Below are 22,723 nucleotides of genomic sequence, written 5' to 3' on the forward strand. Positions count from 1 at the left end.
CTGAATTTTAAGCCAGGTTTTTCACTCTCCTCTTTCACTTTCATCAAGAGGCTGTTTAGTTCTTCTTCGCTTTCTGCCATTAGAATGGTATCATCTGCATGGAGATTATTGATATTTCTCCTGACAGTCTTGATTCCAGCTTGAGTTTCACTCAGCCTGGCATGATGTACTCTGCATATAAGTTAAATAAGCAGAGTGACAATACACAGCCTTGATGTACTCCTTTCCCAATTTTGAACCAGTCTGTTGCTCCATGTCTAGTTCTAACTGCTGCTTCTTGACCTGTATACAGATGTCTCAGGAGGCAAATAAGGTGGTCTGGTATTCCCACTTCTTGAAGAATTTTCCACAGTTTGTTGTGATCCACACAGTTAAAGGCTTGGACTGAGTTATAACACCATCTTTACTGATTCTTTGATTTACAATAACAGATTGTAGGATTTCTTGTTCTCCATTACCATCCATGTGAGTCAATTCCTATAATAAATCTCCATATATACATATTGCCAACAAAGGTCCATCTAGTCAAAGCTATGGTTTTTCCAGTAGTCATGTATGGATGTGAAAGTTGGACTATAAAGAAAGCTGAGCACCAAAGAACTGATGCTTTTGAACTGTGGTGTTGGAGAAGACTTGAGAGTTCCTTGGATTGTAAGAAGATCCAACCAGTCCATCCTAAAGGAAATCATTCCTGAATATTCTTTGGAAGGACTGATGCTGAAGCTGAAACTCCAATCCTTTGGCCACCTGATGCAAAGAACTGACTCATTTTAAAAGACCCTGATTCTGGGAAAGATTGAAGGCAGGAGAAGAAGGGGACAACAGAGGATGAGCTGGTTGGATGGCACCACCGACTCAATGGACATGAGTTTGTGTAAGCTCCGGGAGTTGGTGATGGACTGCAGTCCTGGGGTCACAGAGAGTCAGATTTGACTGAGCCTCTGAACTGAACTGAACTGAATATAAAACATATGTGCTTCCTTGGTGGCTCAGATGGTAAACAATCCACCTGCAGGAGACCTGAGTTCGATCCCTGGGTTGGGAAGATCCCCTGGAGAAGGGAACGGCTACACATTCCAGGTATTCTTGCTGGAAAATTCCAAGGACAGAGGAGCCTGGCAGGCTAAAGCCCATGGGGTCACAGAGTTGGACACAACTGAGCAAATTTCACTATACTCTACTATGCTATATGTCATATACATATATATTCTATTGGTTCTGTTTCTCTGGAGAACACTACTAATAAAATAGTATTAATTATGTTATTTCTTTTCTAACTCTGATTATTTTTTGCTTACTTTTTTATAACTACTGGGATAAATGTGATTAAATTTCCAAGTATGTTTGTGGTTTTGCCTATATTTCTCTTTTTATCAGTAGTTGCTTCATTTTTAATGAAAACTGTTTTTAAACACATACACATTAAAATTCTTTCTGATGTATTCACCCTTGTTATATAGCAATTCAGACTTATTATGAATAGTATATCTATGCTATATAGTTTTTCATCCTTTATAATGTTAAGCTCCTTGTGCCTTTATAATTAAAATACATCTTTTTAGGGACAGCATATAGTTGTGTCTTGCTGCTTTATACAGATCAATGATGTTTGCTTTTTAATTGTAAAATGTGGTCCCTGTACATTTAATGTAACTATTGATATAGTTAGACCTAAGTATGCCACTTTGTGTCTATTTTTTTCCCTCAAATAGGTTGGTCTTATTGTTGCTTTTCCTTATCCATTTCTTCTTTCCTGCCTTATTTTCAGTTAATCAATTGTTAGTATTCCATTTTTATTCCTTTTTAGTATATCTCCTTGCAATTTTTTTTAAAGAATTATACTGTATATTTTATGTTATTGCAAACTATGTGGAGTCAACATTGAACTGCTTCATGTAAAATATACAGGAGCCTTGTAAGAATCCAATTCAACACCCCATATTCTCTGTGCTTTTTGGATATATATATACAAATATCTATATCTATATCCATCCATCTATATACATACAGGTAGATCTACATATCCAAAATATATTAAATTTTTGTTTTATATGGTCATGCATCTTTTAAAGCAGCCGTACTCCATCAAAGACAATTTTGACTTCCCAGAGACATTTAGCAATATCTAGAGATGTTTTTTATTTTCACAACTGTGAGAGGAGTGCTGCTGACAACTAGTGGATAGAGGCCAAAGATGCTACTGAAAATCTTACACTGTTCAGAACAGTCCCCCCACACAACTAATTATCCATTACAAAATATCTATAAGGCCATGGCAATGAACTTTAAACATAGAGACTCACTTTGATTACTTACATTTTCAGCTAATTAAGGACATTCCTTTACAATATACAAAGTTCCTCCAAACATAACATTTATATTCAGATTTAAAGTGTTAAACTCCCTAAGCTCATACAAGGTATTTATTAGCTGATGATCAATCACTGAGTTTGCTGAGTGATTTAAATTTTATGTTGTGTGGTTCCACATAAGGAATTTAAAGACAACTGGAAAGAAGCCAGAGTTCCAAGTAAGGAATTCTCCAATACCAACTGTCTTCTTTTTCTTCTTCCTCTCTTGGTGTAAAAATATCATCCAAATAATTGTTTTAAGGGTTATCTTAGCTTAGGAAGAGTAGACACACAAATATAGCAAATTATGTTTGCCTTTTAAATAAACCCTAGTAATTTAAACATTTTTGCAAAAAATTTATTACACATTTCTTCAAGTACAGTGTGTGCTTTTCTTTTTCAAATCATCACCATCAGCTTTATTAGACACACTGATTAAAAATGATAATGAAGTAAAGTTGAGAAAAGGGCACAGAATTTCAAATTAGATCTGGATCTAAATTCAGAATGCTTGTCCTCTCAGTTCTCTTCTAAGCATTATATTACCATTTTTTATAATCTGTAAAATGGAAATAATGCCTATCTCATAAAGTAGTTAAGAAACACCCTATATGTAGTCTAGCACAAAAGAATTTAGCCAGTCCAAGACTTTGTTCTAGCTTGGGAATCCAGTCTATTGGCCCTGTGACTTGGCTCCTGTGTGTGAAGGTTATATCCCTAGTAAACTGAGGTCTATGCTGAGCTATCTATTACAAGCAATTGAACCTGTGCCTCTAGAGACAAGATCAACATTAATGAGAAAAGGTCCAGATGCACTCTGTCACAGATCACTCGTTTCAATTAAACCTACAGTGAGCAAGGGTAATGGTGAAGGGTGGTCACTGCGTCTTTCCCATCTTCCCCAGGAAATGGATTTTTAGTTCATTGTTGGAAGAGTTTGGATAAACTGCAACCTGCAGCAAGTCACGGAGAAGGCAATGGCAAGCCACTCCAGTACTCTTGCCTAGAAAATCCCATGGACGGAGGAGCCTGGTAGGCTGCAGTCCATGGGGTCACTAAGAGTCAGGCACGACTGAGTGACTTCACTTTTCACTTTCACACACTGGAGAAGGAAATGGCAACCCACTCCAGTGTTCTTGCCTGGAGAATCCCAGGGATGGGTGAGCCTAGTGGGCTGCCATCTATGGGGTCGCACAGAGTCAGACATGACTGAAGCGACTTAGCAGCAGCAGCAGCAGCAGCAAGTCAAGTCCTTGTCCCGATGTCACCAAGTTCTACAGCTCACAGATCTTTAAATTGTTCAAGGAAGGCTTGGATTACTGGGTATTCTGAAATCCATACAGGGACAAAGACTGTAGATCCAAGCAGTGAGCTCTCCATTTTACAGGGCTGCCTCAAAACTGGCAATGATACTAAAGTCACTTTCATACCAGCTCCAAAGGTTAACCAGAGGGGGCCTTCTCTAGTCCTGGGAGAACCATCAGATTGAAAAACACTTGCTCACACAAGCACATGGGCTCAAACAAATGGCATATCTTCCACCTCGTCCGTCGACTGCCACAGCTGCTGTCCCGACAGGGCATTCAATCACGCAAATGTCTTCTGTTTGAAGGCTATTTCCACCTCCAGTCAGGCAGGTTGTTTTTAGCACATCTGACAAAATAGGCCAGATCTGCACAGCAACCTTTGAGAGGAAGTGCAACAAAAGACATCCAGCTGTACCGAATTAAAAGGTCTTCATTCATCACCTTCCATCAGTCAAAAAGCAAAAGGAGGCTGACGTTATTTGTAAGAAATTTAAGGGTGTTATTATTCACCTGTAATTAAAAAGAATGGTTTGATTTGGCTTACAGCCTGGAGGAGAATGAATGCTCTTATTTTGCCAGGTTATGAATTTTTCCAAGTAGTGAATAGGCTCTGAGAATGAGGCAATGAAATGGAGGGACTTCATAAAGTAGAATTTCCCTCAACCTGTATTCACTTGCTCTTTTTAAGATCCAGTGTTTCTTTACCTTTGCTCTTCTAATTTGGAGAAGTGCTCCCTGAGAAGAGAAACCAAGTGTGTTCTGAGCCCCTCAACATGAGAAATTCCATGTAAAAGGTTTTAGATGTCTCAAGAAGACCATATCTGAGGAAATTTATTACAGATGCACGAAATTGCTTTTCTCAGATGTAGTGCATACTCAGACAGAGGAGAGAAATAAAGATTTCTGTGTTATATCATGAAAAAAATATACATTCAAGAAAACTAGAGACAGTCTTTTAATTTTTTTATGCATCCAGAATTCTGGAGGATGGATGCAAGAATTTGAAAAGAAATTGTTTAAATAAGTTCTTCTTCAATCATGCTTGTTATGCATGGAAGTGTTTAAGGCAACTTGAAAACACATTAAAACATAGTGTTAATATTAATTGAATGAGAAGAAGGAAATGCAAAGTAGGAAATAAAAGATGAAACTGGGGTTGAAGTATATATGTCAAATAAATGTGTGTCAAGTCCTCATGTAAGCCACACACATAGATCTGACTCTCCTAGCACTCAGTGCAAAGAGGGCTCTGAGATTAATTACACGATTTATAATGTGGACCAAAATTAAAAAAGGAGAGGCACACCGATTTCTCAGGGCTTCCCCAGTGGCTCAGGCAGTAAAGAATCTGCCTGCAGCACAGGAGACCTGGGTTCAATCCCTGGGTCAGGAAGATCCCAAGAGAAGGGAATGGCAACCGCCCAATCCAGTATTCTTGCCTGGAAAATTCCATGGACAGAGGAGCCTTGAGTATGCTAATTAACAGGGTATGATGGGCCTTCTGGGTAGCGGGGAATAGTTCCCAAAATTGTGCACTGGGAAAGTTAAAATGTTTCAGTAGCAATTATAATTTTTTGAATTTTCAGAGTGTCCATATGTTTTTATTCAGGTATTAAGAAATCTGAAAACAAAATTTTCTTTAGGATCACCAAAGTAGTTGTTGGAAGTAAACAGAGAATAGGTGGCCCAAAGGCAGGTCTTGGCCAGCAGGAGCTGCACAAGCCCCTAAGGACAGTGTCAGGCACAGGTGTGGGAGTCCAGGGATTTGGGGGTTTAGGACAGTATACCCCATCCCAGTAAGCAGTGTACTCTGAAGCGGAAGGAGGGGAAGGTTGGGGCCACTGAAACTGAAGCTGCTTGGATGCCCTATATACTATTTGGTATTTTGAAAACACTTCATACTTGCCAGTAAGTAAATCCAGATGGGATTCAAATAAATTTAGCCAGTATTATTATCCTGGCTTGCTGAGGCAGAGAGTCAGGTCTGATTGATTTGCCCAAGAACTTTCAATTCCTCCCGAGCCACCATACAGCTTTTTACCACTTCCTGTGTATATGCAGTGGGCCAAAGAGAGTCCTGGAAGAAAACAGAGACTCAGATTTCCTGTTCTTGGCTCAACCCAGCAAGTCACAGAAGCTTCTAAACAAAGGAAAAATGTCTATCCTTATAACTTGGCTGCTTCCTTTTCTAGTGATTTCTTACAAAGCTGCCCATGGCCAGCTTTTTCAGACCTACTGCCTAATTTCTATTAGGCCATTTTTATTAGCTTCAGGTTATTTTCCTGAACTGTTATGGAAAGCAACTATTCCCAACTTACTCATAAGAAAGAGTTGTGTAAGAATCTGGAACCCAGAATAGAACATACATCAAGTTTGCATAGGTATATCTTCATTTCTAAGCAAAATCAAAATTGTTAAAATTTTATGCAATATATACATTTACATTTATTCACTGGAGTAAGTTTCCCGAACTTTCCTGATGGGGAAAATCACCTCATTTGGGTTGTTTCCTTTAAAACCAGATCCCCAGCCCTATTCAAACTTGCTGAATAAAAATCTTTCAAAAGGGTCTAGGCTGTGTCTGAGAAATTATAGCATCAAAGACTCTGGAACCTCATGAAGCCTCAATTCAGATCTCACTTCTGCTTCTTAAAAGTTGTGTGACATTGGGAAAGTAGCTTACCCTCTCTGTTCCTCTATTTCTTCATAGAGAAATGTGAAGAGAGGGTCTGCCCCTTAAAAAAAAAAAAAAAAATTTAAAGGCAGTTTAGTAAAGAAGTACCCAGCGAAAGAAATCTAGAAGGAACTGTGGATAGTTTTGGATCAGTCTCTTTCTGGAAAAAAAAAAACGGGGGATGTGGTGTTAAGAAAAATCTCCTACCTTCTGATTAGAATCATTCCAGTCCAAGAATGAGACTGTAATTTTCAGAAGAAAGGTGAATTTTCCAAGTGCTTTTAGATATCTAGAAGGAAGTGATTATCAATCCCAATCATACCAAAACTTGAGTACAATTTAGAAAATACAAAATAAGTAAACCACTTTAGCCTATCCCTGCTTCTAAATATTTCCAATTTTAAATCCAGACATTAACTTAACCATGGTGGGACTTAATGAAATGTTTCAAGTAACTCATTTTTAAATAGCCCGCCAAATTAAAGAAAAGACATAGTTTGTTTCACATGAAAAGAATCTTCTACTCAAATGAACTGCAAAATGATCTTAAGCTAAACCCTTCACAGAAATGACATGTTCAAGAAGACACGGGAGGATCTTGATCTTGACTAACAGTGAAAACAGTGGGAAAATATATCAAAATGAATCATAGAGCCAAGATACATAAATAATGACTGAATTTCTTCACACTTCACTAGAGCTGGTTGTTGACAAGCCAGATGGCACAGGTCATTAGTGCCTTTTGGCTTTGGTGTCCCTGCTAACAAAACTCAAGACTAGAAACTCTGGACTGGAAGAGCACCACTATTGTTAGGGCTCCTCAAAGCCAAATACACTAACAGGCCCTCCTCGTAGCTGGGGAACAATGCCCTAAAATTCTTTTGTTGTTCTGCAATGCCTCAAAATTCATTAAATCATGTTCTCTTTCACCCAAAGGCACTTTGAGAACTTAATTAAGTTATTGTTTGCAGACATGGGATAAATTCAGTCACATCACAAAAGAAAAAATTCAGTTCCAAATGTTAATGCACACTTCCCTCTAAACTGTAAATCAAGATTCTGGAAACAGCAATGTAATTGTAGATCTCTTTCTTAATAAAAGGGCCAAAATAATATTTTAAAAAATACAGGAAGCTATAAGCTGTTGATCTTATTATGCAACTTCTTTACCCGATTCTGATTTTTGTTTAATGTGTGAAAATAGTTGATGGTTTCACATATTGACAGAATATAAGGCATTTTAGGTAAAAGAAAATTAAACAATGAAGATAAAACTCTACATCAGGATCCCCACTAATACATGTCCTACAGGAGCTCCAGTGGTCAGTGGAGATTCTGCCACTAAGAAGCTCTAAAATGGATTGAATCTCTAAATTATGATAAAGGGTCCTCTTCTTTTTAGCCTATCCCTTCTCCAGCGGATCTTCCCGACCCAGGAATCAAACTAGGGTCTCCTGCATCACAGGCAGATTCTTCACCAACTGGGCTATGAGGGAAGCCCCAGAAAGTGAAAGTCACTTAGTCCCACTCTTTGCAACCACATGTACTATACAGTCCACGGAAATCTCCAAGCCAGAATACTAGAGTGGGCAGGCTTTCCCTACTCCAGGGGATCTTCCCAAACCAGGGATTGAACCCTGGTCTCCCACATTGTGGGCAAATTCTTTTCCAGCTGAGCCACTAGGAAAACCCAAGAATACTGGAGTGGGTAGCCTGTCCTTTCTCCAGCAAATCTTCCCTACCCATTGAATCAGGGTCTCCTGCATTCCAAGTGGATTATTTACCAACTGAGCAATCAGGGAAGCCCAGTAATGAAATGTATTTTTCCTATTTGAGGGAAGTCAATATTTGGGTCTTGAAAAATCTCCCGAAGTGGTTAGAGCTTATGTAAGTAACAATCCAGAGTAAGGCAGGAAGATGGAGTAGGGAGTGATTCTTCCCTACAGGTCTCCTGAATTCCCAGGTTACTCTTTCCCTGTTCCCTCTCTTGGCTCCAAAGGCAAGTCAGAATAGCAGCAAACAGCACATTCCTGTCTAGAGCTGGCACTAAAAATGTCCCGCCTATGTGACTGAAAAACACAATAAACACAATAACCAGTGGCTCCGCCCCCAAATGCCTGTGCATGAAAACTTTCTTTATGTTAGCCATGCCTTTTCATGGATAGTCTCACACACAACATTTAAAACCAAGTTTAAATCCTGGTTAAGGTCTCTATGATCCTTGCATATTTTCACAGGCCATCCCAGTCTGCTCAGCTCATGTTTTGTGTGCTGAAACACTTAAAACCCACCTATGTTTGCAAAGTCTTAAGCTTTCTCTAACACCTGCTTCTTCACTTAAGCCCCACCACCTCTGTAGACAATAAGGCAAAATTTGCCTCTAAAAAAGTGTCAGTTAACCATAAGCTTACCATAAAGGAAGCCTGGCATGCTGCAGCCCATGGAGTCGCAAAGAGTCAGACATGACTGAGAAATTGAACAACAACTGCAAGCTGCAGTGATCTTTCAGGGGAAAATCTTATAAGGCTTATTATGCCTAAATCCTAAAACCACCTGCAAACCCAGACACACTCCACTATTTATACCATAGCAGGCTGTCCAGTATTCTCACCTGGGAAATCCCCATGGACAGAGGAGCCTGGAGGGCTACAGTCTACGGGATCACAAAACACACAACTTAGCAACTGAACAACAGCAACAGCAACAAAGGCAGCCCACATTAAAGGCACACAGAGTCTCCTACCAGAATCCAAAGCTGAAACCCCTGACCCTTCCCTGGGCCTCTTCATAAAAGTGTTCTTGTCTAAAAATAACATACCTGGCTTCTACTTCATGAAGATCCCAATGAATGAAGCCAATAGGCCAAGATGGAGGTGAAGGTGGCCTGTTAAAGAGCATCCTTCTCATCCACTCAGTTTCTGTGCCAGTCATGAGATAAGCCAAAGGAGCCTGCTGATGAAGATCCACACTCTTCTCTTACGCATGTCAAGTTGGAGGAGATCAGTTGGTGAGGCAACTTGACCTCTTTGGTCGTGGAAAACTTACCCAAAGGAGATTTGAAATTTACAGAACAAAAAATCTTACCCAGGTCATTGCCTCTCTCAGAATCTGGTAGAATGAGAAGGAGAAATAACATATTGAGCCCCCATTTGCAAGAATTTAGTAGATCAACCCCATGGAACCAAGAAGCAGTGCACCAATAGCATATGCCTGATAATTGGGCAGTCCCTTTTACTTCTCTGGGAGAAGCAAGGGTGGGCTCAGCGACCAGGAATGCTCCACTAATGAATGTTCCTCCAAACGGATAAAAGCACTGGGCATCAGAGTTTAGTCTCTCTACCCAGACACTCAGGACACAGAAGAAAAGTGTTTCTTTGCTTTTGATTAATTAAAGAATGCTTTCTGTAATCTATTATATTTTTCTCTTTCCAGAGCTCATAAGAAGTTTAAAGTGCTGTGAAGTTGGTCAATTATAATAATTTCCTCTGCTACCACTATTTGTACTTAAATACAGCTAACACAGCAAATAAAACAAATTCAGTATCATTCTTTTATTTTATAAAATGTAAATCGTAAATCTTCCATATTTCAAGGAATCATGAGACTTGTTCTACTCTGAGTCATCAATCAAATGTGATTTACCATGATGGCACAATACAGGACAAGTCTTCAAGGATATTGGTATTTTGTCAATACTACATTACAAAAATACTATTGATAAGTCCTAAGAATAAATAGGTGCATATGTTTTTTTGAAATTTAGACTTTGGGTTGTCATTAATCAGGGCTACAGATGAAAAGAAAAAGGGATGATCAATAGCCGTGCATTAAAAAAGTTACATCAGTTTCAAAAGTGTTTTCTGATGTGAAATATCAGCAGAGCTTCTTTGGAGATGAGAAGCAAAACACTGGCGAATTAAAAATATAAAACCCCTCTTTCATTGCAGGTCAGGGTTTTTACACAGCAATAAGCTCATTCCTTTCTGAGAGTGACTCAAAATTACTTGGCTAAAATCAGTGATGAAAATAGAGGGAATGAGAAGGAAACTGTCTTAAAATAAGTATATTTTATTTAAGCCCTTTGTGTTGGTCAAATGTCAGTGTGTATAGTAATATTTAGTCTTTCCAAGATTCTTCACAGTTTGATCCACTGACACCACGGCTTTCTTAATTTCCTGACCGACGGCATTGTATGTGATTGCTCTGCACGGTCAACAGCTGGTATCTTTAACCCAGCAGATGTTTTTGTCTCAGTTGTATTCATCATGCAGACAGAGTCCAGGATTTTGTTTTCCTTTACACCCGTCTCCCACATGCAGAAACTTCCTTCAGAAGACAAAGGGAGTGTGCATAAAAACACACCACAGGGTGTGGATGGGTTTAATAAACCCAGTCTCCGGTGTATAAAGAGCATAACTCTTTCCTAGTAGAGCAGGATTGCACAACATCCATTGAAGTAATTTGAAATGGTTCCTATAAGACCAAAACCCACAGCCAATGAAATCACATAATCATAAAATATTGAACTTGGATGGGACCAGTACAGTGTGTGTCAAACCTGAGTAATATATGGAGACTTTTACAGGAAAAAGTGACTTAAGTTCACACCCCACTCCCCATGTTGATTTAAACTATCTTTGTTATTATGGAACTTAAATATGTGCATAAATAATGATATACCATAAAGCAAAGTAAAAACTTTGCATGCTTCTTGTTTCTTCAACTCCAGACTAGACAGAGAATACAGTGTCACTTACTATAGGCTGTAATGATCTTTCAAAGTGAGAACCAGGCCAAAGTGTCAGCATTCCTGGGTGTGCTCCCACTTCCACTACTGACTGGATGTGTCACTTCAGATGGGCTACTTAGCCAACACGTACCTCATCTATAATAGTGGAATTGAGCTTACAGGTTGTGAAATTTAATATATATATTAAATATATATAAATATATTTATATATCATTCAGTAAATGAAAACTATTATTGCCATCAGTAGTTTTTTTCCAAAATCACATAATTTCCAAAATTCAAACTTTATTTAATATGATGCATAATGTGAAATTTTTAATGAAAGTATCTATATGGAAGATGGTTTCACAGACCATTTCTCATTGGAATGTAATTGCTTTACAATGTGTTATTGGTTTCTGCTATATATTTTTTTATTGGCAGAGGCCATTTTTCAACCAGAATGACCTTAAGAACATCAAGAATGTATTCTTGTGTTCAGAATAACCAGACCCCATATATAATCCAAACTTTGCCAGTTAGCAAATTTAAGGCCAATTTTAATAAATAAGACTCTAGAGGTGTCTTGTCACTTCAAGGTAAGTTAAGCCCTGTCACATTGATATCTACATTAAATGCATAGTATGGTTTAACCATTTCTGGAGTGAGGAGGTGAATTATATACTTCAGGTGTAGTAATACCTTTAGACCCAAAGAAAATTTTAAAAACCTTTGATGGATTTTTCAATTAGACTTTTAAATATTAAAGTATAGTTAATTTTACAATATCTTGTTAGTCAGAATGTACAGTAGGAATTGTGCTGAATCACTGATTCAGGAATCACTGAAGTGATTCAGTTAGGAATATACTTTGTATATATTCTTAATACTATTGAGTTATCAACAAGGTTATTATTGCAGATCATAAAAAATCACAAAGAAATTAAGGCATATCTGATACCCAGATTCCTTTCCAAAGTTTTTGCTTCTTTTTTACAAAGGGCTGAAAAATATACATATCACTAAAAAGAAATAGCAATTTGAGAACTTTTTAATGTGTCCCAAAATAATCAGGTTGGCTTTCTATGGTAATGAAGAAAACTTTCCTACCTAATATAAAAGTGGTAACATCTTTTAAAATAAATACATTGTTACATAATATTTTCTCCCGCTACATCTTGTTGTATATGAAAATAAACCATTCACTTATCTCAGACAAAACAGCTAACCAATACGATCCCAAATCTGCTATGCTTCATGTGGGATCTAAAAGTAATTTGAATGCTAAAATGAGCATAAAGACTTTTCTTACATATAGATACAGGAAGCATCCCTAACATTTTCAGAAGTTCTAATCACATCAAGCAGTTGTAGTCCATTGTTCATTTATAAATAGATGTTTTAATTAACAACAATATGTATCAAGGATTCCCACATCAAATCTTTCCAACAGTAAAATTCCAAGTTGCTTCAGTTCAGTTCAGTCGTTCAGTCCTGTCCGACTCTTTGCGACCACATGAATCGCAGCACGCCAGGCCTCCCTGTCCATCACCAACTCCCGGAGTACACTCAAACTCATGTCCATCGAGTCGGTGGTGCCATCCAGCCATCTCATTCTCTGCTGTCCCCTTCTCCTCCTGCCCCCAATCCTTCCCAGCATCAGAGTCTTTTCCAATGAGTCAACTCGTCGCATGAGGTGGCCAAAGTATTGCAGTTTCAGCTTTAGCATCAGTCCTTCCAATGAATACCCAGGACTGATCTCCTTTAGAAGGGACTGGTTGGATCTCCTTGCAGTCCAAGGGACTCTCAAGAGTCTTCTCCAGCACCACAGTTCAAAAGCATCATTCTTTGGCCATCAGCTTTCTTCACAGTCCAACTCTCACATCCATACATGACCACTGGAAAAACCATAGCCTTGACTAGACGGACCTTTGTTTTCAAAGTAATGTCTCTGCCTTTTAATATGCTATCTAGGTTGGTCATAACTTTCCTTCCAAGGAGTAAGCGTCTTTTAATTTCATGGCTGCAATCAGCATCCGCAGTGATTTTGAAGCCCAGAAAAATAAAGTCTGACACTGTTTCCACTGTTTCCCCATCTATTTCCCATGAAGTGATGGGACCAGATACCATGATCTTTGTTTTCTGAATGCTGAGCTTCAAGACAACCTTTTCACTCTCCTCTTTCACTTTCATCAAGAGGCTTTTTAGTTCCTCTTCACTTTCTGCCATAAGGGTGGTGTCATCTGCATATCTGAGCACATATATTATTTACATTTGAAGGCATTTTCCATATTTCCAATCATTGACATTTACTTCTGATTTTTTTGATGCTCTCTAGGCTTATGCTTGGAGAAGGAAATGGCAACCCACTCCAGTGTTCTTGCCTGGAGAATCCCAGGGACGGGGGAGCCTGTTGGGCTTCCGTCTAAGGGGTCACACAGAGTCGGACACGACTGAAGTGACTCAGCAGCAGCAGCAGCAGCAGGCTTATGCTTTGGGCTTCCCTGGGGGCTCATTGGTAAAGAACTCACCTGCCAATGCAGGAGATGTGAGTTCAATCTCTGGGTCAGGAAGATCAATTGGAGAAGGAAATGGTAACCCACTCCAGTATTCTTGTCTGGGAATTCCCCATGGAGTGTTAGTCCATGGAGTCATAAAGAATTGGATGGGACTTAGCAACTAAACAACAATAAACATACTTTAGGAATCCTCATATATTATGTGTGCTCTGTCCTGTCCAACTCTTTGTGACCCTATGGACCATAGTCCACCAAACTCCTCTGTCCATGGGAGTCTCTAGCCAAGAATACTGAAGTGTTTAGCCATTCCCTTTTCCAGGGGATCTTCCAGAACCAGGGATCGAACCAGGGTCTCCTGCATTCCTGGCAGATTCCTTACTTTCTGAGCCACTCTCAAATTCATCCATCTCTTTATTCAGGAAGATTCCTCAGAATAAACTACCATGCTCTCCCATGGGACTGCTATGGCAGCTTTCTAACTAGACTCCCTTTAAGTTTGCTTCCTACCTTTCAAGAATGCAGCCAAGCAACTTATTTTAATGCAGAGATACTATGAATAAGTCTTTGAAAAGGTTTAAATTATGTAAGGTTAAAAATCCAAGTCTTTACTATGGATTACTGTAAGGCCTTCCAAAGTCTACTTTACACACCCCAAATATATGTGGCCTTCCTAAGAGTGAGCAAAAACAGGTACAGTAACAGGAGGGTGGGTGACTAGAGACCTAGAGTAGTCTGAAAAGTTCTCTCAAGAAAGGAAATCCAGGTTGAGGTTTGAAAGATCTGGAAGAGGTAATTGGAATGAGTTAAGAAGAGACGGTGAATATTTGCATCAGTTGCAATTTCACATTTATTTCTATGATTTGTTACCTTTTGAAGACTGAGATCATATCTATTTTTTTTCACCATTAAATCACTGGTACCTATCAAAGTGACTGGTAGGTGTTCAGCCCCAGTAAAAAACGTTAAGACAACAATATTACCTTTTGAATAGCTAGTGTGTGTATGTTAGTTGCTCAGTTATGTCTGACTCTTTGCAATCCCATGGACTGTAGCCCGCTAGGCTCCTCTGTCCATGGAATTCTCCAGGTAAGAATACTGGAGTGGGTTTCCATTCCCTTTTCCAGGTGATCTTCCAAAACTGGGATTGAACCCTGTTCTCCTGCACGGCAGGCAGATTCTTTACCATCTGAGCTGCCAGGGAAACCCTTCGAAGAGCTGTGCAGAGACTGAAATTTTAGATTTGCATGAACATCATGATATTTTAGAATCACACTTCATTAATGTTTGAAACCATTATGTTTAAGACATGTGATGTGTTTCTGGGATTGATGTAAGGAATGAAGAAATTTGGGTTTGAGGACTAATTCAGTTATTACCCATGTGTTAAATATTTTTGGTCTCAGTTTCCTCATCAGTTGAGTGAGAAAATCTGTGGACATGGTATGCAAATTTCTTTCCAACTTTTAATATTATGTGGTACTATAATTCTGAGGATTAAAATAAGCAGAAAATCTTAGTATAGGAATAAGCTCCTGTCATATGTGAATGCATTGTTCATTTATTGATATTAATTTGCTTTATAATGTGTCTTCAAGTAGCCAGAGGATATAATTATATGTAAAAATCAAATTGTTTAAAACGGTAAATGTAGAGACTTCTTTAAAAATGCAGACAAAATAAAAAAATAAAGCATAGAATAAACATATAATATGTAAACAATAGAATGAAATAAAATTAAATAGCAATCCTCTTGTCACAGCTAATAGACTAACTGCCCTAAATTTGTGAACTACTTAGATGTCTCATATTCAGAAACAGCATGAATTGCCACAAATTTTAACACATGGGACCTGCTTATGAAGCATCTGGAAAATCCGAAAATCAAAACATGCATTTCAGCAGGACAGTTTCAAAAGAGTATAACCCAGAGGCTATGTCCCCCAAGCTGAGTGTGGCAGGAAATAGTTGGGCCCCCACATGTCAAGACTAAATTTCTGCAGCACTTCTCAATAGGACTTTTAAAAAGAGAAAAGCAAACAGGCAACGCAGCAGTAGGTATTTGTTTTAATATATTTCAGATTTTACTCGAACAAAACAACATATGGGATTCTGAAGTAAATCAGTAATGAATCAAATCAGAGATTTTGAACCTCTTGAAACCTAAAGTAATGGATTTTATTCTCGTGATTTCGTGAGGTTTCTAGGGTAAGTTCTAGTTTATTGAGGAATGTATCTGACCTATGTTACCAAAAAAGCACGGTTCAACTTCATCTATATGTTGTGAACTTACTTTCTCAATCTGTCACATAAATGGAAATAGGTGGTAGGAGAACAGACTCTAGAAGCTGTATGATGTTAATCCCTACACTCCCTCAGAAAAAAATGCATTCAATAATGCTGTATTTGATAGATGAAGTGTTAGGTATTTTGCAGAGCAGCCACTAAAGAATAAAAAGTTACAAATTCTAACTAAGGAATGGAAAAAAATGCAGAAATAAGAAATAACACAATCACAAATGAAAACAGAAAAAATAAGAAAAAGCAATACACAACAGGTTGGACAAACAGCACGAGAAAGATGGTAAAATTTAACATTAGCAATTATATTAAATATAAATGAGCTATATGAAATAATTAAAGGGCAAAGATAAAATAAATTAAAAATGCAAAATCAAAATTTTTATTAAAGATGCACACTAAATATAGAAATGAAGAAAGAATAAAAATTTAAAAACTGGAAACAGAATACTTTGGAAATATTAATCCTCCTTTAAAATGACACTTTATAGCAGAAAAAGAGATGGTGTGGCAAAAAATATTACTGTATTTCAACAGGGCCACTTCAAATGAGAAAATATGTGTATTACAGGTCACCAATAACTTATAATATTTTCAACTTTACTGTATATAATAAATAACTGATAAAACTAGAAAAATATATAAATTAAAATCAGAGTGAGAAGTTAACACAATTTCCTTTATAAGGATTATTAAAAAGAAAAAATAAGGATATAGAAAACCCAAATAGCTCAATTTAAAAATCTGATCTAAAAATTTTTGATATAGTAGATTTTTACAGACCACTCCATTCAGTAACATTATAATGCATGTTCTTTTGCAATGTGCACACTTATAAAAACTGATCACATCCTAGACTAAAAGTATATTCAACAAATTTCAAATAACTTAAATCACACATCATTTTCTATGACTAGAAATTAAAAATTGAATGAAAAAAAACAAAAAACCTAGAAATATGCCTAATGTTAGAAATTTAAAAACACATTTCCTTTTTAATGTACCCTAAAACTCATATTTCTTTTCCATGGGGATGGTCTTGGTCCCTGTCTCCTGTACAATGTCACGAACCTCCGTACATAGTTCATCAGGCACTCTATCTATCAGATCTGGTCCCTTAAATCTATTTCTCACTTCCACTGTATAATCATAAGGGATTTGATTTAGGTCATATCTGAATGGTCTAGTGGTTTTCCCTAGTCTCTTCAATTTCAGTCTGAATTTGGCAATAAGGAGTTCATGATCTGAGCCACAGTCAGCTCCTGGTCTTGTTTTTGCTAACTGTATAGAGCTTCTCCATCTTTGGCTGCAAAGAATATAATCAATCTGATTTCGGTGTTGACCATCTGGTGATGTCCATGTGTAGAGACTTCTCTTGTGTTATTGGAAGAGGGTGTTTGCTATGACCTGTGCGTTCTCTTGGCAAAACTCTATTAGCCTTTGCCCTGCTTCATTCTGTGCTCCAAGGCCAAATTTGCCTGTTACTCCAGGTGTCTCTCGACTTCCTACTTTTGCATTCCAGTCCCCTACAATGAAAAGGACATCTTTTGGGGGTGTTAGTTCTAAAAGGTCTTGTAGGTCTTCATAGAACTGTTCAACTTCGGCTTCTTCAGCGTTACTGGTTGGGGCATAGGCCTGGATTACTGTAATATTGAATGGTTTGCCTTGGAAACGAACAGAAATCATTCTGTCGTTTTTGAGATTGCATCCAAGTACTGCATTTTGGACTCTTTTGTTGACCATGATGGCTACTCCATTTCTTCTAAGGGATTCCTGCCCACAGTAGTAGATATAATGGTCATCTGAGTTAAATTCACCCATTCCAGTCCATTTTAGTTCACTGATTCCTAGAATGTCTACGTTCACTCTTGCCACCTCCTATTTGACCACTTCCAATTTGCCTTGATTCATGGACCTAACATTCCAGGTTCCTATGCAATATTGCTCTTTACAGCACCGGACCTTGCTTCTATCACTGGTCACATCCACAACTGGGTACTGGTTTTGCTTTGGCTCCATCCCTTCATTCCTTCTAGAGTTACTTCTCCACTGACCTCCAGTAGCATACTGGGCACCTACCGACCTGGGGAATTCCTCATTCAGTATCCTATCATTTTGCCCTTTGATACTGTTCATGGGGTTCTCAAGGCAAGTATACTGAAGTGGTTTGCCATTCCCTTCTCCAGTGGACCACATTCGGCTGTGGTCCATGTGATCAGATCGACTAGTTTCCTGTGATTATGATTTCAGTGTGTCTGCCCTCTGATGCCCCCTCGCAATACCTACCATCTTATTTGGGTTTCTCTTACCTTGAGCATGGGACATCTCTTCACAGCCGCTCCAAGAAAGCGCAGCCGCGGCACCTTACCTTGAATGAGGGGTATGCCTCAAGGCCGCCCCTCCTGACCTTGAACATGGAGTAGCTCCTCTCGGCCCTCCTGTGCCCGTGCAGCCACCGCCTATTGATGTGGGGTAGCTCCTCTTGGCCACAGGCCCTGGCCTCAGGCGTCGGGTAACTCCTCACGGCTGCACCTCTTTGCATGGTCGGTTGCGCCAGGGCCGGCGTCTCTCGCGTCCACGCCGCTGGGGCCGGGAAAGAAATGCAAAAAAGCAAAATGGCTGTCAGAGGAGGCCTTACAAATAGCTGTGAAAAGAAGAGAAGCGAAAAGCAAAGGAGAAAAGGAAAGATATAAGTATCTGAATGCAGAGTTCCAAAGAATAGCAAGGAGAGATAAGAAAGCCTTCCTCAGTGATCAATGCAAAGAAATAGAGGAACACCACAGAATGGGAAAAACAAGAGATTTCTTCAAGAAAATTAGAGATTCCAAGGGAACATTTCATGCAAAGATGGGTTCGATAAAGGACAGAAATGGTATGGACCTAACAGAAGCAGAAGATATTAAGAAGAGGTGGCAAGAATACACAGAAGACCTGTACAAAAAAGATCTTCATGACCAAGATAGTCACGATAACGTGATCACTGACCTACAGCCATACATCTTGGAATGTGAAGTCAAGTGGGCCTTAGAAAGCATCACTATGAACAAAGCTAGTGGTGGTGATGGAATTCCAGTTGAGCTATTTCAAATCTTGAAAGATGATGCTGTGAAAGTGCTGCACTCAATATGCCAGCAAATTTGGAAAACTCAGCAGTGGCCCCAGGACTGGAAAAGGTCAGTCTTCATTCCAATCCCAAAGAAAGGCAATGCCAAAGAAAGCTCAAACTACAGCACAGTTGCACTCATCTCACACGCTAGTAAAGTCATCTCAAAATTCTCCAAGCCAGGCTTCAGCAATATGTGAACCGTGAACTCCCAGATGTTCAAGCAGGTTTTAGAAAAGGCAGAGGCACCAGAGATCAAATTGCCAACATCCGCTGGATCATGGAGAAAGCAAGAGAGTTCCAGAAAAACATCTATTTCTGCTTCATTGACTATGCCAAAGCCTTTGACTGTATGGATCATAATAAACTGTGGAACATTTTGAAAGAGATGGGAATCCCAGACCACCTGACCTGCCTCTTGAGAAACCTGTATGCAGGTCAGGAAGCAACAGTCAGAACTGTACATGAAACAACAGACTGGTTCCAAATAGGAAAAGGAGTACGTCAAGGCTGTATATTGTCACCTTGCTTATTTAATTTATATGCAGAGTACATCATGAGGAACACTGGGCTGGAAGAAACACAAGCTGGAATCAAGATTGCTGGGAGAAATATCAATAACCTCAGATATGCAGACACCACCCTTATGGCAGAAAGTGAAGAGGAACTCAAAAGCCTCTTGATGAAAGTGAAAGAGGAGAGTGAAAAGGTTGGCTTGAAGCTCAACATTCAGAAAACGAAGATCATGGCATCTGGTCCCATCACTTCATGGGAAATAGATGGAAAAACAGTGGAAACAGTGTCAGACTTCATTTTTTTGGGCTCCAAAATCACTGAGGATGCTGATTGCAGCCAGGAAATTAAAAGACGCTTACTCCTTGGAAGGAAAGTTATGACCAACCTTGATAGTATATTAAAAAGCAGAGACATTACTTTGCCAACAAAGCTCCGTCTTGTCAAGGCTATGGTTTTTCCCGTGGTCATGTATGGATGTGAGAGTTGGACTGTGAAGAAAGCTGTTCGCTGAAGAATTGATGCTGTTGAAGTGTGGTGTTGGAGAAGACTCTTGAGAGTCCCTTGTGCTACAAGGAGATCCAACCAGTCCATGCTAAAGGAGATCAGTTCTGGGTGTTCATTGGAGGGACTGATGCTAAAACTGAAACTTCAATACTTTGGCCACCTCATGCGACGAGTTGACTCACTGGAATAGACTCTGATGCTGGGAAGGATTGGGGGCGGGAGGAGAAGGGGACGGCAGAGAATGAGATGGCTGGATGGCATCACCGACTCTGTGGACATGAGTTTGAGTGAACTCCGGGAGTTGGTGATGGACAGGGAGGCCTGGTGTGCTGTGATTCATGGGGTCGCGGAGAGTCAGACACAACTGAGCGACTGAACTGAACTGAACTGAAAACTCATATTAAAATCAGAAATATTTTGAACAGAAATACAAGCCAACCTATATGCACCCAAAGCAGGACTTAAAAAAAAATCGATAGCTTACTATTTTTTTTTAAGTAGAATAAAACTTAGTGAATAATCATCCATCTCAGGGCAGTAGGAAAAAGTCAGTATAACAAATATAAATAAATAAGTAATTAAATGAATAAAAATGAAGTATAAAGGGAAAGTTAAAGAAAGAGAAAATATGGATACCCTAGAGAGGTTCAACAAAGCCAAAAGTTGGCTTTTAAAAATAACTTGTACAATTAACTTCTGACAAGATTAATCAAGTAAAAGAGAAGGCACAAAACAATCAACATCAATAATATAAAAGTGAAAATCATTATTATTGATATGCACATTAAAAAATTAGATATTATGAACAAATTTATGTTCAAAAAAGTGGAAAATTTCAATAAAATAATCCCTTAAAAATAATGCATCAAAATGGACTCATGAGGAAATAAAAAACAGAATGTCCATTAAAAGAAGTGAATATAATCACAAACCTTCCCATAAATAAATCTCCAGGTCCAGCTGGCTTGAATAGCAAGTTTCACAAAACAAACAAGGATCAACTAATTCCAATATTACACAAATACTCCCAGAGAACAAAAACAGAAGGAATGCCTGCCAAGTTATTTTATGATAAAAAGTCTGGAAAGGAAGTTATTAGAAAATTACTAAACATTTCATTCAGGAATACTGATGCAAAATACTAAACAAACAAAATGAGAAAAAAAAGTAATAGAAAAATGTATTTTAAAAAATTAACAACTTGGGTTTATTCCAGGAATGCTGAATTGTTGGAACATTAGAAAAGCAATTATTATAATTCACCATATTAATGTATTAATCACCTCAATAAAATAAAAAAATACATTTGATGATATATCACTTCCGTTTTAGCAACTTTCTTAGTGAATATAATAAATGCTATTGACCAGATACCTAAAGGTAATATATTCTAATGAGGAAAAATTGATACACTATCTCTGTGAACAGAAAAATTATTTAAGCATGCATGTATATTTTGTTCAACCTTTTGTATATTTGTGATAAATGGTGAAACAAATCAGACGTAGATTGCATGAAAATATTTGCAAGGACAGATAAATGAATATTAACTAGGTCACATAAAGAGCTCTTCAAGTGAATAAGTAAAAGGTAATAAATAGAAAAATAGACTAATAATATAAACAGGCAATTCAGAAAATAAGTAAACTGAGTGGTTAATAAAAACACTTAAACATTTTTTACTTCACTAATAATCAAACTAAAGAGCCTCTTGATGAAAGTGAAAGAGGAGAATGAAAAAGCTGGCTTAAAACTCAACATTCAGAAAACTAAGATCCTGGCATCTGGTCCCATCACTTCAAGGCAAATAGATGGGAAAACAATGGAAACAGTGACAGACTTTATTTTCTTGGGCTCCAAAATCACTGCAGATGATCACTGCAGCCATGAAATTAAAAGACACTTGCTCCTTGAAAGAAAAGCTATAACCAACCTAGATAGCATATTAAAAAGCAGAGACATTACTTTGCCAACAAAGGTCCATCTAGTCAAAGCAATGGTTTTTCCAGTAGTCATGTGTGGATGTGAGAGTTGGACCATAAAGAAAGCTGAGCGCTAAAGAATTGATGCTTCTGAACTGTGGTGTTGGAGAAGACTCTTGAGAGTCCCTTGGACGGCAAGGAAGTCCAACCAGTCCATCCTAAAGGAAATCAGTCCTGAATATTCATTGGAAGGACTGATGCTGAAGCTGAAATGCCAATACTTTGGCTACCTCATGCGAAGAAGTGACTTATTTGAAAAGACCCTGATGCTGGAAAAGATTGAAGACAGAAGGAGAAGGGGATGACAGAGGACGAGACGGTTGGATGGCATCACCGACTCAATGGACATGAGTTTGAGTCAACTCCTGGAGTTGGTGATGAACAGGGAGGCCTGGTGATGGACAGGGAGTCCATGGGGTCGCAAAAAGTTGGACTCAACTGAACAACTGAATTGAACTGAATAATAAAAAAATTCCAATTAATATTATAACAATAAAGCATTTTGGCTCAATCAAATGGGAAAAACTAAATATTTTATTTTTCAAATTAAGAAACATGATCTATAGCAAACATGGGTAAAGATTAATATCTTTGGATCATGGAGATGTCTGGAGACATCTCCTTTTACAATATACAGCTTTTATACTGTCTTGATTTCTGATTTCAAAGTAATTCTTAGTCAAAAATTTAAAGCCATTTTAATATAGCCTTTCAAAACATTTTGTATGAGGATTCAGAGA

Source organism: Moschus berezovskii, chromosome 19 (assembly GCF_049115385.1).
Source record: "Moschus berezovskii isolate FMDL1 chromosome 19, NW_MosBer_1.0, whole genome shotgun sequence".
In the NCBI taxonomy this organism is placed as follows: Eukaryota; Metazoa; Chordata; class Mammalia; order Artiodactyla; family Moschidae; genus Moschus; species Moschus berezovskii.